The 14,343-nt window shown below is 34.3% G+C and overlaps 1 long non-coding RNA gene across 1 annotated transcript; it reads right to left on the bottom strand.

Moving 5' to 3' along the window:
• Nucleotides 1–1,151: 1,151 nt before the first annotated feature.
• LOC110465488 lies at nt 1,152–10,329 on the bottom strand. Its single transcript, XR_002464620.1, has 2 exons — nt 10,114–10,329; nt 1,152–2,587 (listed from the first exon to the last, which is right to left on the bottom strand). It is a non-coding gene; the product is annotated as an uncharacterized LOC110465488 (long non-coding RNA).
• Nucleotides 10,330–14,343: the final 4,014 nt, after the last annotated feature.

Genomic DNA, 14,343 nt, shown 5'->3' on the forward strand with positions numbered 1-14,343 from the left:
TGAAAAAAACCCAGGCCCTTTAGGGCCCTTTAAAACATGAAAAACGATCATCTTGAGTAATTTTGTATTATTCATTTTTTAAACAGAAACTAGACATATATCTGTAAGTCACATATAATTTCCTTTTCGATTCACTCGTCGTTGTCAAGTTTATCTTACGCAGAAGGACCGCTAAACAAAGAACTTCCTTCTCATGATAACAATTCTTTGCGGTCCAAATTTTACAATTGGTATTTATTTATAAATATAACACAAACACTCAACAACCGTCAAGTAGGCAATTAGGCGTTCTTAACAACTTAAATGAATTTTAAGAATCTTAAACTTCCTATGTTAAATACATAGAAAGTAGCTCTCACAATAAATCATAGCATAGTGTATAGCGGCTGCATGACTATGTTCGACCTAGGATGGGCTATTTTTGGACAACCAGATAAAGTTATTATCACATATAAATTGAGTTACATGATATGCATGGTTGAACGTCCAGTAAAGCACACATTTAATTATCTAATAATGACGATGCAGATAAGATTACCTATCAGTATGTGTGTGTACCTAGTGTAAGTGTTTCATATTAATGCAGTAGGGAGGTGTTATATTCATGGTATATATTATATTATAACCATCAATAGAATATCCGGAATTAACCGTTTGTGTATTATGGTATTCCGTCTCCGTCTCTTGTTTCCATGTTTTATTGTTTACTTCCTGTTTCCGGAAATAAAATGAAAAATTAAAGGGTGAAGTTGTTTTGATTCATCTCTAAATAATCCTCTCACATCGCAAACCCAGTACAGAGGAAAAAGTAACAGCCTGATTGTGGCGAGAATCTGGGTCTTGTTACTAATAACTAGCACATACACGCACGCACAATGCTATATACAAGGTGAAAACAGAAAAGGCTGAGACATTGAAAAAAACATAACCAAAATCACGTTGACCCTCCCTCCTCCCCTTACACACACTCATAAACAATCATCTCCACGAAAGAGTCGACCATCAGGCCCTTTGAATAGGCCTTTGATTCGCAAGACTCGGGCTCGAATGTTCTATTTGGCTTATTAATATATAATAATAGTCTTTATACAGGACACCACCATGGCAAGCTTGTAAGACTAATCATAATGAAATAAAACAAGGACACAAAATCTGAATTGAATATGGCCGTTTATTACAATACACGACGGTTGTTATGACATTCACAATTTGTCATATAAATAGACACAAAGAGTCTTAGATGGGGGTCCTATTCCGCCATACACAATATACTTGACGAAATATTAATGCTTGTTAGAATACATTATTTTTACACACAAAATACATGATATAACATCGATACATTACTTAAGTCGCAAAAGAAAATGTTGTACACCAATACATTAACTTATGCAGATTCAGAAAGGAGGAAAGTAGGGGATGGCGGTGGGACAAATTTGTCTTTTATATACTACAATCTGTGTTCAGATAAAACAATACAAAACTTTGTCAAGTTGAAATAAAATTGACCTTAACCGTACGAAACTTGTTTCGCCATCTTCTTTTATCAACTTCTGAATAGGAGCTGCTGCGTCATTTGTTTTTATAATGATCTAAATTTCGCAACATACCAATGCGCACATGTAACCGGTCGGACCACATCACTCATACGCCAACATACCTCCTTCCGCAAGTAAAAGAAGTTATGCAAAAGCATAGAAAGTCTGACTGCATACATTACATTAAAACAAGTTTTAATTTGTTTTTTTATTTATACTTGATGACAAAGTTGAGTCAACGTCTCGTCTTACATTTGGTCAAGAGGTTATTAAATATACAATAAATTATAATTGTATAAAACATCACCTACAGTACTTAAGATATTTTTTTAAGTTCATAAAACAACCTTCTTTGCACTCTGCAGGTAAAATATTACATGTATATGCTTCCTTAAGATTTAATTTCAAATACTTGTTTATTGTCATAAGATGATTTTATTTTAGTCTTTTTACACAATCTTTTAGTTTCGAATTTAGTTATTTTTGAAGATATGTGTGGTTACAATTTTGTGTTAATTTGTCGTTAAGCTAACCATGCAATAAGTAAAATCAACATAATTAAAATAAAATGGCTTGTCATCTACATATATAAGTAAAAATAGTGATGATTTTTGAATTTTTATAGATTGAAAATCCGAATTCAATTATTTTTTTCCACAGCCGTTTACAGGCATAAAACATTATAGATAAGATACAAGTTCTCTTTGATAAACTCTAGTCACGTTATTGAAAAATCTACAACTATACAAAGATCTCGAAGTTTTCGTAATTAACCGTCGTCGTATTCCATGTTATTTTGAATACATTTTTTTTTTTTTATAATTAATATAACACCTGAAACATTTGACTGTGGATCAACATTAGTAGCATGGTCGTCCTGATTGACACTTGTGGCACAGGTCACTTCGGTGTCCCTTTGACGGGTCTGTGTGACGCTTTGGACACTGGCATAGTTTAGCGGGCTTTCCACAGTTCGGGCACTGGAGAGGCTCGACTTTGTAGGGACTACATGCGATTCGGCAGTTCTTACAATCTTGTTTGTAGTATTCCTGTAGAAATAAAATATTCATGGAAATAACTCACAAAAAATAAACATGTAATACTGTCAGATAAATGTTTCTTCTAGAGTATTACACTTCTGTTTGCTGTACATACCCCGAAATAGACAATAATACTAACACTCTCGTGACTAATTCTAAAATGCTAGTAATGAGCTTGTTGAAACATTCAAGATGGCTGGAAATAACAAAAATAAAAATATTTCTATTTCGATCAAAATTAGATAATTTCCCAGAACGGATCACTCTTCACAAAAATACTTTTAGGTCTGTAAGTGAGTCAACCGCTCAATTATTGCGATGATGTAGCTTAGAATACATAGCCATGTAACATTTTATTTGATTACAGACGATAAATATGTGAATGTAGTATGATCACAACTATGCTGGGTTTTTTCTTGCGGTCATGTTTACACACCGTGATTTTTCTGATTAATGACGCACTAATGCCATTCTTAATGTTATAAACGGGTATTGCCGACTCTAGGGCAAATTAACTTATTAACACTCTTGTGCCTAAAGTCTTTTTATTGAATTCTTATATAGTTTAATGTTCAAAGCCTTTGACTCTGCATTGTATCTCTTATATGGCTGACCCACCCCAACCCCCAACATCAAGTACTGTATCCTACCCACTTTTTCAAAGAAATACCGGTGTACTAAGATTTGCGTCAAGAGTCGATTTATCTCCCTTATATTCCCCGTTGATGCACCTTAATACATACCAGAGTATGTGTATATATATGTATGTCTTTTGTAAATCTCATTGTTGATAACTCTGGATTTTTTTCTTCTTCTCATAGCAGTATGTCTGAGGTTAGAGCGGTTTGCCTACGATTATTAAGAGGCTTCTTCGTATCTTTAACGGTTAATATTGGAGATTATCTTTCCATTGGCTGCATTTTGGTATATGTGCTCACCAATGGCCTCAGTGACCTATGAACTGTCCAACTAGTTGTGGCCGGGTGGGATACTTATGTACAGAATTCAGTCATTGGCACGGTCTTCATCCGGTATATATATATATATGTATTAAATATAATTACTGTAAAGTAAACTGAACCAGTTCGCTCTATCTTCATCATAAGAGTTTGTCACCGAGTATGTGTGGTGTGTGTCTAGCTCTGCGAGGTCCGGTTTACACACCGCGACACCACGACTACACACCGATATTTTACTAATAGACGCGTTTTTACCCTCCTCTTACTGTAATATACGTGTATTCCCGACTCTATGGCTAGTTACCTCATTGATGAACGATCAACGCCTTTGACTCTGCATTATATCTTTTATGTGTGCCCCTCCCCAACCCCTCACATCGAGTACTGTATCCTACCCACATCTTCAAAGAAATACCTATGTAGTAAGATTTGCGCCATGAGTCGTTTATCTCCCTTATATTCCCTCGTTGATGCACCTTTATGTATATCCTAATGTAAATCACATTGTTATTACCTCTGGAGTATTTGTTTTTTTCTTTTGTTTTTCAAAGCATTATGTATCTTTCACAAGTCTGGGGTTAGAGCGATCTGTCAACGATTATTAAGAGTCTTTCCAATGGCTATATTTTGGTATATGTACTCACCTTATGACCACAGTGACACCCAATAAAGATATTTATTAAATATAATTACTGTCAAGTCAACAGAATCAGTCCGCGCTGTCTTCACCATAAGAGTTTGTCATAGATAAACGGAGTACGTGCGGTCAGTGTCTATATATCTATCTCTGTGTTGTCCGGTTTACACACCGTGACGCTATATGTATCTCGAAACTTTTTGTTTTGCCCAACAGCTCTGCTGATCACGTTTTTCCTATTGATGTCTCACCTTGTTATCTGTTTAGGAATTTGTATACATATTGTATGTCCTGACAACTTTACAACATTCTCCAAATTCTCAAAGCAATACAATTAGGAATTTACCTTAACTATGAACGTTATTTTGTTTAACGTGCAGTCGCGTCTCGTTTATCAGGTATTAAGATTTATGTATCGTTGAGTTTAGTCTTTCCGGTTTCCAGTGTGATATGTCAATTATTACTCTTCCTCAAAAATGCTCCATGTTTGTAAGTTATATGAGAATACTGCCCAAAAACTATCTAAATGAAGCATTTTATCCGATTTGAAAACAAATAAATACATACATCTTAATAGATTTACTACGCGCCCTTGCCTCTCTTAGTCTAAATTGCTTGATTAATACTCTATTTAAAATAGTTTTTATTTAGTATGACCATTTATAAACAATGTTTAAGATTTGGTAGACCATTCAGCATTTTCATAACATCAGTTCAATTCTTAAGTCATCTTATCGTATCCATAACATAAGAGTATAGCATCCCTTTGACCTATATTAATTCATTCACGTGTTATTTCGCCCTCCATTTTCCTCTTGTTGAATTTCGAGTGGTGACTACCTTATGGTGATATCTATATTGTTCTATACCTATTTTTTGTGATGCCAATGAGATGACAGGTGAATAGCCGGTTTTTAGACTTACTTATATAGTTCTATCAACCTTATAAATTAGTCTTAGTACATTCCAAAATGTTGCCTGGTATTGCGTGTACATGTACTAATATGTTATTATGTAAATGCAAAAATGTATGTTATTATTTATATGCAAGAATGTAATATATGTGTATTCCCGACTCTATGGCTAGTTCTTTTAACCTTATAAATTAGTCTTAATACATTCCAAAATATTGCCTGGTATTGCGTGTACATGTACTAATATGTTATTATGTATATGCAAAAATGTAATATATGTGTGTGATTGCTTGTGTAATGAAGTGTGTGTGTGTGTGTGTGTGTGTGTGTGTGTGTATTTTTACAATTAATTCACTATGCCATCTTACTATTATGATTTATGTTTGTAAATACTAGACCTGTTAATAGAAGTCAATTGTTCCAAAACCCAGTTATCTAAGCATTTCAACCTGTTATATGTACACTATAGTACTGTTAAAATCACCCCGATTCACGCCTATAGATCATTCTCATAGCAAAACCTATCTGCTGATATTTGGGAATCATCACATGTACTTCATCTTCCCAATGAAGATAACGTACCCAATATCTATTCAAACGTTTCTCATTTTTCTTTCTTTTTGCTTTCCCTACCTACCCTCATCCGCTGCTTTGTATACCCCATTTCCCTTCTCTTTTCTAATCTCACATCCAGTCATCCCCAACTGCTTTGTATTAAACTGCCCGTATATGAAAGCTCTTCTCGCGCCCCCAAAATCTGATCTATACCCTCCTTAGTAGGTAATGATGTTGGTGCGTGGAGAGCTGCCATAGGCTGTTTTCACTGTAAAGTTGCAAACATTTTAATAACATACACTTACAAAACATACCCTGCTGATTTTCTAAATATTTTTGAAGTCAATGCCAAATGTTGGTTATTTACATCATATTTGTTTTTACAACAATCCTATATCAATAATGTAAACATATTCTTTCCTATGATAATCCATCTTCTTCTTCTGACATCAGGAGATATCCATTCCAACCCTGGTCCAAACTCTAGTAATATGACGGCAACCCATTCACTGAATCTTATGCATCTTAACATTAGAAGTATACGAAACAAAATAGGCTACATTGACGCATTGACCGACGATGTCGACATTCTTTGTATAACCGAAACTCATTTGGATCCTTCTATTACTAATGAAGAAATTACGCTACAGGGCTTTAGTGACAAACCGTTTAGAAAAGATAGGAATATGTTCGGAGGGGGTGTATTGTTATACTATTCTCCATCTCTCGTAGTTAAAAGAAAACTTGAGTTAGAATTTGCTAATGACGAAGTAATATGGGTACAAGTTTATTCAAATAATATTACACATATAATAGGAAATCTATACAGACCACCTAATCTAAATTATTCTGACGGTATATGGCAGAGACTAAAACATTCCCTCGACCTGGCATTCGATATTACAGATAATGTTATTTTGATGGGCGATCTAAATGTTGACTTTTTAAAATCCTCCAGAGATGAATTATTCGACCTTCTCACTTTGTACCAGATGTCAAATATTATAACCGAACCTACCAGAATAACGGACCATTCAGCAACATTATTAGATCCAGTAATTATCAGTAACACAATCAACACTTTTTTCAGTGAAGTTATTAATATAGACGACAATATAAGTGACCACAATGCTGTTTTTACAATAATTGAAGTACCGAAACAAACCCAAACAGTTTTCAAACGAAAGGTATGGCTATATGACAAAACAGACATCGAAAAGCTTAAACATTTTATCACAAATATATCATGGGTAAACCAATTTAATATGTTTAATGACGTTAATGACATGTGTGATTTTCTGACAACCACTATACTTAACGCTGTAGATATATGCATACCATCTAAATATGTGCAGATTAGACAACATGACAAACCCTGGATCAATAATATTGTCAGAAGACAAATACGTAATAGAAATCGATTAAAAAAGATACTTATAAATAATAATAATGATTTTAATAGGACGAAATTTAAACAATCAAGAAATAAAACAAATAATATGATAAAACGAGCAAAAGAACTTTTCTACGAAAATATCGACTCTATCATAGTCAAAAATAAATCTAACCCCAAAACATATTGGAAATTGTTAAGGTTTGTACTGAAAGGAAGCAAAACTACTGATATATCACCACTTTTTGATGACAATGCTAACGAATTCACGAATGATAATAACCATAAATGTGAACTTCTTAATAACTATTTTTCTTCAGTATCCAGTCATTCCGAAGTAGACCAAAACAAACCTATTCCCATTTTAGAAAAACGAACAGACTCTCTTTTGTCCGAAATTCATATTATACCTTCTGAAATAGTTGATATTATTAACATACTAGATGTAAATAAGGCAACAGGGCCTGACGGAATCAGTCATCGAATGTTAAAACTTGTAGCAAATGAAATTGCCATTCCCCTTTCCCTCATTTTTAATCACTCCTTAAACAATGGTATATATCCCGATAAATGGAAATTAGCAAACGTCATGCCGATCTTTAAGTCTGGCGACGCTCATAATGCTTCGAATTATAGACCAATATCATTATTAAGCTGTGTTGGAAAAATTTTTGAACGTGTAGTCTATAAACATATTTACAACTTTTTTAACTCTAATTATCTTATTTACAAACTTCAGTCTGGATTCTTACCCAATCATTCTTGTACGCATCAACTCATTGAAATGTACCATTCTATGATGTTAGCATTAGAAAACTATGAACATATAGCTTTTACTTTTTGTGATTTTTCAAAGGCCTTCGATCGAGTTTGGCATAGAGGGCTTTTATACAAACTTCAACAACATGGTATTTCAGGCAGTCTTCTTAATTGGATAACAAACTATCTTTTTGAGCGTAAGCAATCCGTCTTTATTCACGATTCCCATTCTTCTGTAAGAAATATAAACGCCGGTGTTCCCCAAGGTTCAGTGTTAGGCCCTTTATTCTTCTTGATTTATATTAACGACATTTCAACCGAACTCTCCTCATTATCTCGTCTTTTTGCTGACGATACGTCGCTTTCATACTCATCACCAAACCTAGAAAATATTGTAAGTGAAGTAAATAAAGACCTAAAAACTCTAGAGAAATGGTCTAAAAATTGGCTGATGTCTTTCAATCCTAAAAAAACCGAAATCATGATTGTTTCTAATACAAATCTACCCTTTCAACCCCAATTTATTTTTAACGATACTTCTATCCTTTTAACAGATAGCCACAAACACCTTGGAGTTATACTAAGTAGCGACGGTAAATGGAATAAACATGTAGACGAACTTATCAAAAAAGTGGCTAAATATATAGCAACCCTTCGTAAAATGAAATGGTTACTCAGTAGAAATAACCTTGAAAAACTATATTTAACGTACATTCGACCATTATTAGAATATGCATGTGAAGTCTGGGACAATTGTGGAATGACAAATTCATCAAAACTTGAAAATATTCAGATAGATGCTGCACGAATTGTTACAGGACTACCTATTTACACAAAAATTGAACATATATTTAATGAAATTGGCTGGGTTCCACTAAGTAATAGAAGGAAAAACAGAAAATTGTCCCTATTCTTTACAATTAAAAACGGTACAGCTCCTAATTATTTGTGTGACACCTTACCAGATAGCATTGGGGATATTTCTCGTTATAACCTAAGAAATTCCCAACATTTAAGACAACCAAACTTTAGGCTTGAAACAATGCGCAATTCTTTTTTCCCATCAACTACAAAAATGTGGAATGACCTAGATATATCTATAAGGAATTCGGCTTCTCTCAGTTCATTTAAATCAAATATAAAATCAAAAGGTAAACCACAAAATAAATGCTTTCTGGTATGGGGTTCCCGTAAATCAAATATACTTCATTGCCGTTTGAGAAATCGTGCGAGCTCCCTTAACTATGACCTATTTAGAGCAAATTTATCAAATACAGCTGAATGTGCATGCGGTAATCCATGTGAAGACTCTTATCACTTCCTTTGTGTCTGTCCCTTATACACCCAGCATCGTAATCTATTAATAAGAGAGCTTCAACCTGTTCGTGATGATTTAACTTTAGACTTGCTCCTATATGGCGATCCTAAATTCAGCATTAATGTAAATACCTCAATTGCAAAATCTGTCCAAAATTATATCAGCAAATGCAACAGGTTTGACTGAATATGATCATCTTTCTCTCGCTATCACTCTTTTTTTTCTCCGACTCTACCTGTGTTACTATCATTTACTTCATTACTCTATCCGTCTTTTCTTCCACTCTATTTTTCATCTACTCTATCTGAGTTACTATCCTTTACTTCGTTTCGCTCTCCTTCTTTTCTTCGTCTCTATTTTCCATTTCCATATAAAAACATAATTAATGTATATTGCGTAAATTACCTTATCAAGTTATTGTTTATATTCATGTATTTGAAGAAAAGGACTTTAATAAGTTGGTAAAACTTGTGTCCAATTCTTTTGTAAATATTTATTTGCAATAAAATATGTTTAAATCAAATAAATATACGGGTTTAAATAGCACAAGAACATATAATTCAAACTAAGAAATTTATTATTTGTTTATAACGTTTAAATGACTGACAATAGGCTCAGACTATAGAAGAAATTGTAATTCCCAGACACCAATCATAGAAAGCGATGATCGATGTTGCAAAACTAAAGCCGTGATCGATGTTGCAAAACTAAAGCCGTGATCTGTTTTCAGTAAGAATATTTTCGAAAACCGGAAACTGTAATTGGTGACGTCAGAGTGTTCTATAAATAACTCGCGTGAACCCGTGTGCTAATTTCTATTCTATCTATCTGCTATACTCAACAGATACCAAAATAGCTTTATTGCGGAGTTCATATTACACATTTATATTGTAAGAACACAAATCTTCCTTTGAGAGACCCATAAATGAATAATTCATACTCTGAATTTCAGATGAATATGATTACGTGAGGGGCCTGACAAGTAAAAAACAATACCTACTTGCTGATTGGCGCTCACACTGTAGACCTGAGCACTCTCCCATTTTGCGTTACATTTTGGACATCGGAAATAACCGTAATGCCGTTTGCCTGACATGGTTTGATGTGATTTTGTGTGCTGATGTCTTAGATGTCCGTTCTAATGCTGAGGACACTACTCTCATCGAAATCCTATCTCGTATAGGGAAGTTGGCTTTGAGCCAGATCATTTTTCCTGTAAGAACATTTTATTTTCAGTTTCGTTTTTACTTGTTTACATTAATTAGAACTCACGAGGGCGGGCTTTCTCACAGTATAAAAACGGGTCGCAAAACTGTTTCGGGTGAAGTCTATGGGTATTGTCATACTTGTGATTGTCTTGATCTTTGCCGCGAAATCACCATGAAAAAAAAGATAGAAAAAATACTGAAGTTTCGGCAAAACCATAATTCGAACTCAAAATCGAAGAAAAAGTCATGGCAAAGTATGAACAAAGGAAATATTAACTTGCAGATCATTGAAAAATTAAAGACGGCACCTGCCTATGTAAATACGGACGAAATCAAATTAACTTGAATAATGACAACAAAACCATATAAGGCACACATATGAGCATGCTAAAAATCACCGACCTTCATATCACACAAAGGAAAAACATGTTTCCCTATGACATTATTATGACACCAAAAAGATTGTCCATAGGCTTCATTAACCGGCGTCATTGGAAACTCTGTGTTGTAAATTTGGCCGTCAGCAGTCAACATTTATCGCGGAAATCTTTATATTCGGCACAAAGTTTTGAATACCAAACCAATTGCAGCATGTTTACACTGAAGGTAGGCTGGGGTGGTAGGGATATTACTGTCAAGAAAGGGAAAGTTTAAACGGAAAGTCGTAATCGTAAATCTAAAAGTGAATCCAGTTCAGCATGCTCCCCTTTTACCGATTGTCTGGCGTAGTCTTCAACAGAACCAAAATGTTTCGAAACGAACATTTAATTGCTAGTAGGAGTCTCCTGATACTTAAGGTCATTGGAGTGTATTGATAAACGGGAACAGGAAGTACATCCCTAGTTGAAAATCCAATGTAGGGAGACAGTATCACAATTTCCGCAAATTCTAATGTTTAATATTAAACTGATGAATATTGTATGTTTATTATTGACAGAACAGTGTGTTCTTTCAATATTAAAGTATTTCAAANTACACAATTTCAGCATTTATTAAATTGATATACATTAATGCAATACTTATATATGTCAGTATCATTTTTATTGACATTATTTTGTAAAAATATTGTGTCTTTCATTTTTTTTTCAAAATTCACTGCTTTTTACATAAATTTCCATTTAAAATCCTTAAAATTCTGACAACCTATATTTTTTTGTGGCAGAAAATTTTCTTAACTTTAGAGCAATATAAACTACAAAATTTGAAGAAATTCTACTGAGAAATGGTGACACAATCCTATTACCTTAAGATCCTTCACTAAAAGCTTTCGTAGTTAAGTATTGTGGAAAATATTTATATCACCAGCTACTACATGCCAAAAAGACCATAGTTGTATGGCGATGTGAAACAAAATTTCATTCCCTCGGCTCATGTAAGCAAGAAATACCAGGATTTAGGAGCCGTTGGATTCCTACTTGAATATATAATATACAAAGTATTTCCATATAACACATTTTTATTCTCATCGCAGTCTTATTATCATATTTCACCTCAACTGTAAATAATTGCCATAATTTTCAGATCAATATTATCATCCCTACTGTCTCGCCATTTACATTTCATCTTGACATTTCTTTCGCTATACTACATAAACCTATATATATTTATATTTGTCACATCTTTACATTGACATTCTCACTTAAATTTTACATCAAGAGATAATCAAGAAAGGATCACAGAAGGATTTGTCATGTAAACGCCGTATATTATACAAGCAGCAACAATCCATCTGTGATATATTTAGAGATTATGATATGATCATTTTGATATCACACCCCATATCAGCCCGAGAGTCCTGATATCAGCCAGAGGGCCGAAGGCTGATATCAGGACTCTCGGACTGCTATGGGGTGTGCTATCAAAATGGTCATATCATAAACTTTTTATTATGTTTTTTTTTCCCTTTAAAATAAACAAAACATACACACACAATATATTTCTTTATTTTATTTATATTCATAAAAATGGTAACAAAAACAATGATGTATATAAACAAAACAGTAACAATCTAAAAGTAGACAGCATTAGGCGGGAGTGGCGAAATCCGTAAATTTGGGAGGGGTGTGTGATATCAATTTTCTAAGGGGGGGGGGGGGATATCACTTTTCAAGGGGGGGGATATCACTCCAAGAGGGGGTGATATCACCCGGGCTGATATCAACTTGTGGAAATTTTAGACTTATTACACATACAAAAAGGTGTTGTTATTAGTAAACATATGATATATATATATATATATATATAGCACAGTGCTTTTCTTGACATCTTACTGGAAAAAAACGATGTCGGAATCGTGAAGGCATAGGTCTATATGAAAAAGATGCATACAGACCAATATCTTCAGAACTATCAACCCCTTTGGCCCGGAATGCTGTGCTGGGTGCCTTCGGCATGGTATTTCAGTAAGATAGCACTATAAAGTCGGCATCAGATCCGCTTTCACAAGGAGGCAAGCATATCAACATACCCTGACTCCTGCATACACACACGCAAGCACGCATATATTTCACACATAGAGGCACGTCCTTAAATGACCTTAGTTGTAAATAAGACGTTAAACAAAATTAAACCAAACCAAACTGTATTAGAAGTGGGGCGTATTACGCACATTACTAAACAGACGTGATACAATTGTCACAGGACAACAGGACAAAATACAAGAGCAGAATAACATCGATGAAAACATGTGGGGACCCATAAATGAACTAAACGTTCCAACGTAAGGCAAAGAACAAGAAATGGCAATCAATGAGAACGCGACAAAAGGTTAGGTGGTCATCCTTTACATAAACATAGAAATTATCCGAAACCACCAGAAAATATATACGGCCATGACAACAACAACAAAGACGTATCGTAATTACCCTTAAAAAGTCTGATGAAAACGTTGTTACAGAATGCGTTTTATATATGAAAACTGGTAGCTGGGATATAAACACAGGAAAGATATAGAAACACAAAAGGGAAATAAACTCACCCGATCAGAGAGGAAGGAGTTTGGAGTCAATGCTACAAAAAGCGAATTGCATGTAAATAGCAATGAAAATGTGAAAATAGTGATTCACTGACCACGCTGTTCTATGACTGTCCGAAACAAGAATAATCTAAGCAATATCCGTACATGTAGTTCACCGTTCTTTTAAAAAAGCGTGAAGAACAATAAAGAAGAATTCTCTGCTCTGACGAGTTATATGGTTATATGACTTTGTCGATTCTGCAGAAAATCGGTCAGGTCCAGAATGCATTCATACTAATATAATATCTCCTCTCACTGTTCAAATAAGACCAACCGAATACAATGCTACGCTTGAAGACATTAATTATGGAAATCCTAGAACACCCACAGGGTGTCCACCATAGTCGAACCACACTCGCTTCCTCTCTCTGTACTACACTACAAGAGGATTCATCAAAAACTGTTTCTGATGACATTTGTAAACTAGCTTGGGGACTTCAAAAAGTTAGTGAGGATGTGGCACGAATTCGACTTAAGTCTGCTCTGACGCATAGTCAAAATTCTCCGGTGCATCAGAGTTTTTATGAAAGTCGAACTTGCCAACAAGGGTATAAATGCTAATACGAATAGCACTCACATCAGCATTATCCTAAATCTACACTCCGACAAGTCTATAGCATCCCAATATTTTCTACAGCTTTTCTAACACTACTGCTTCCAAGCCTATCCACATGCAGATACATGATTTTGGAATAATAACTCCTCTTTCATCCTATTCCTGTTCCGTCTCCGTACAACAACTAATAATATGATATTACAAAGTCAAACCCCGTTGTTATTTTCTGTGAAGAGTCACAAAATATCTTTTTTATGGATATATAGTTTATATAAGTACACATGCTTATCCTGTTAGATTTCACTTTTTTTTCTTTCTTTATTTTTTTTGGTGTATATACATTTACAAAATAATCAATAGTTTATTTCAAAATATATTGAAGTAATAAATAATATAACTCCTATTAACACGGATGTTAGCGTGCAGAGGGTCCTTATGTGCGAGGAAACC

This window comes from Mizuhopecten yessoensis, unplaced genomic scaffold, assembly GCF_002113885.1.
Source record: "Mizuhopecten yessoensis strain PY_sf001 unplaced genomic scaffold, ASM211388v2 scaffold11083, whole genome shotgun sequence".
Taxonomy (NCBI): Eukaryota; Metazoa; Mollusca; class Bivalvia; order Pectinida; family Pectinidae; genus Mizuhopecten; species Mizuhopecten yessoensis.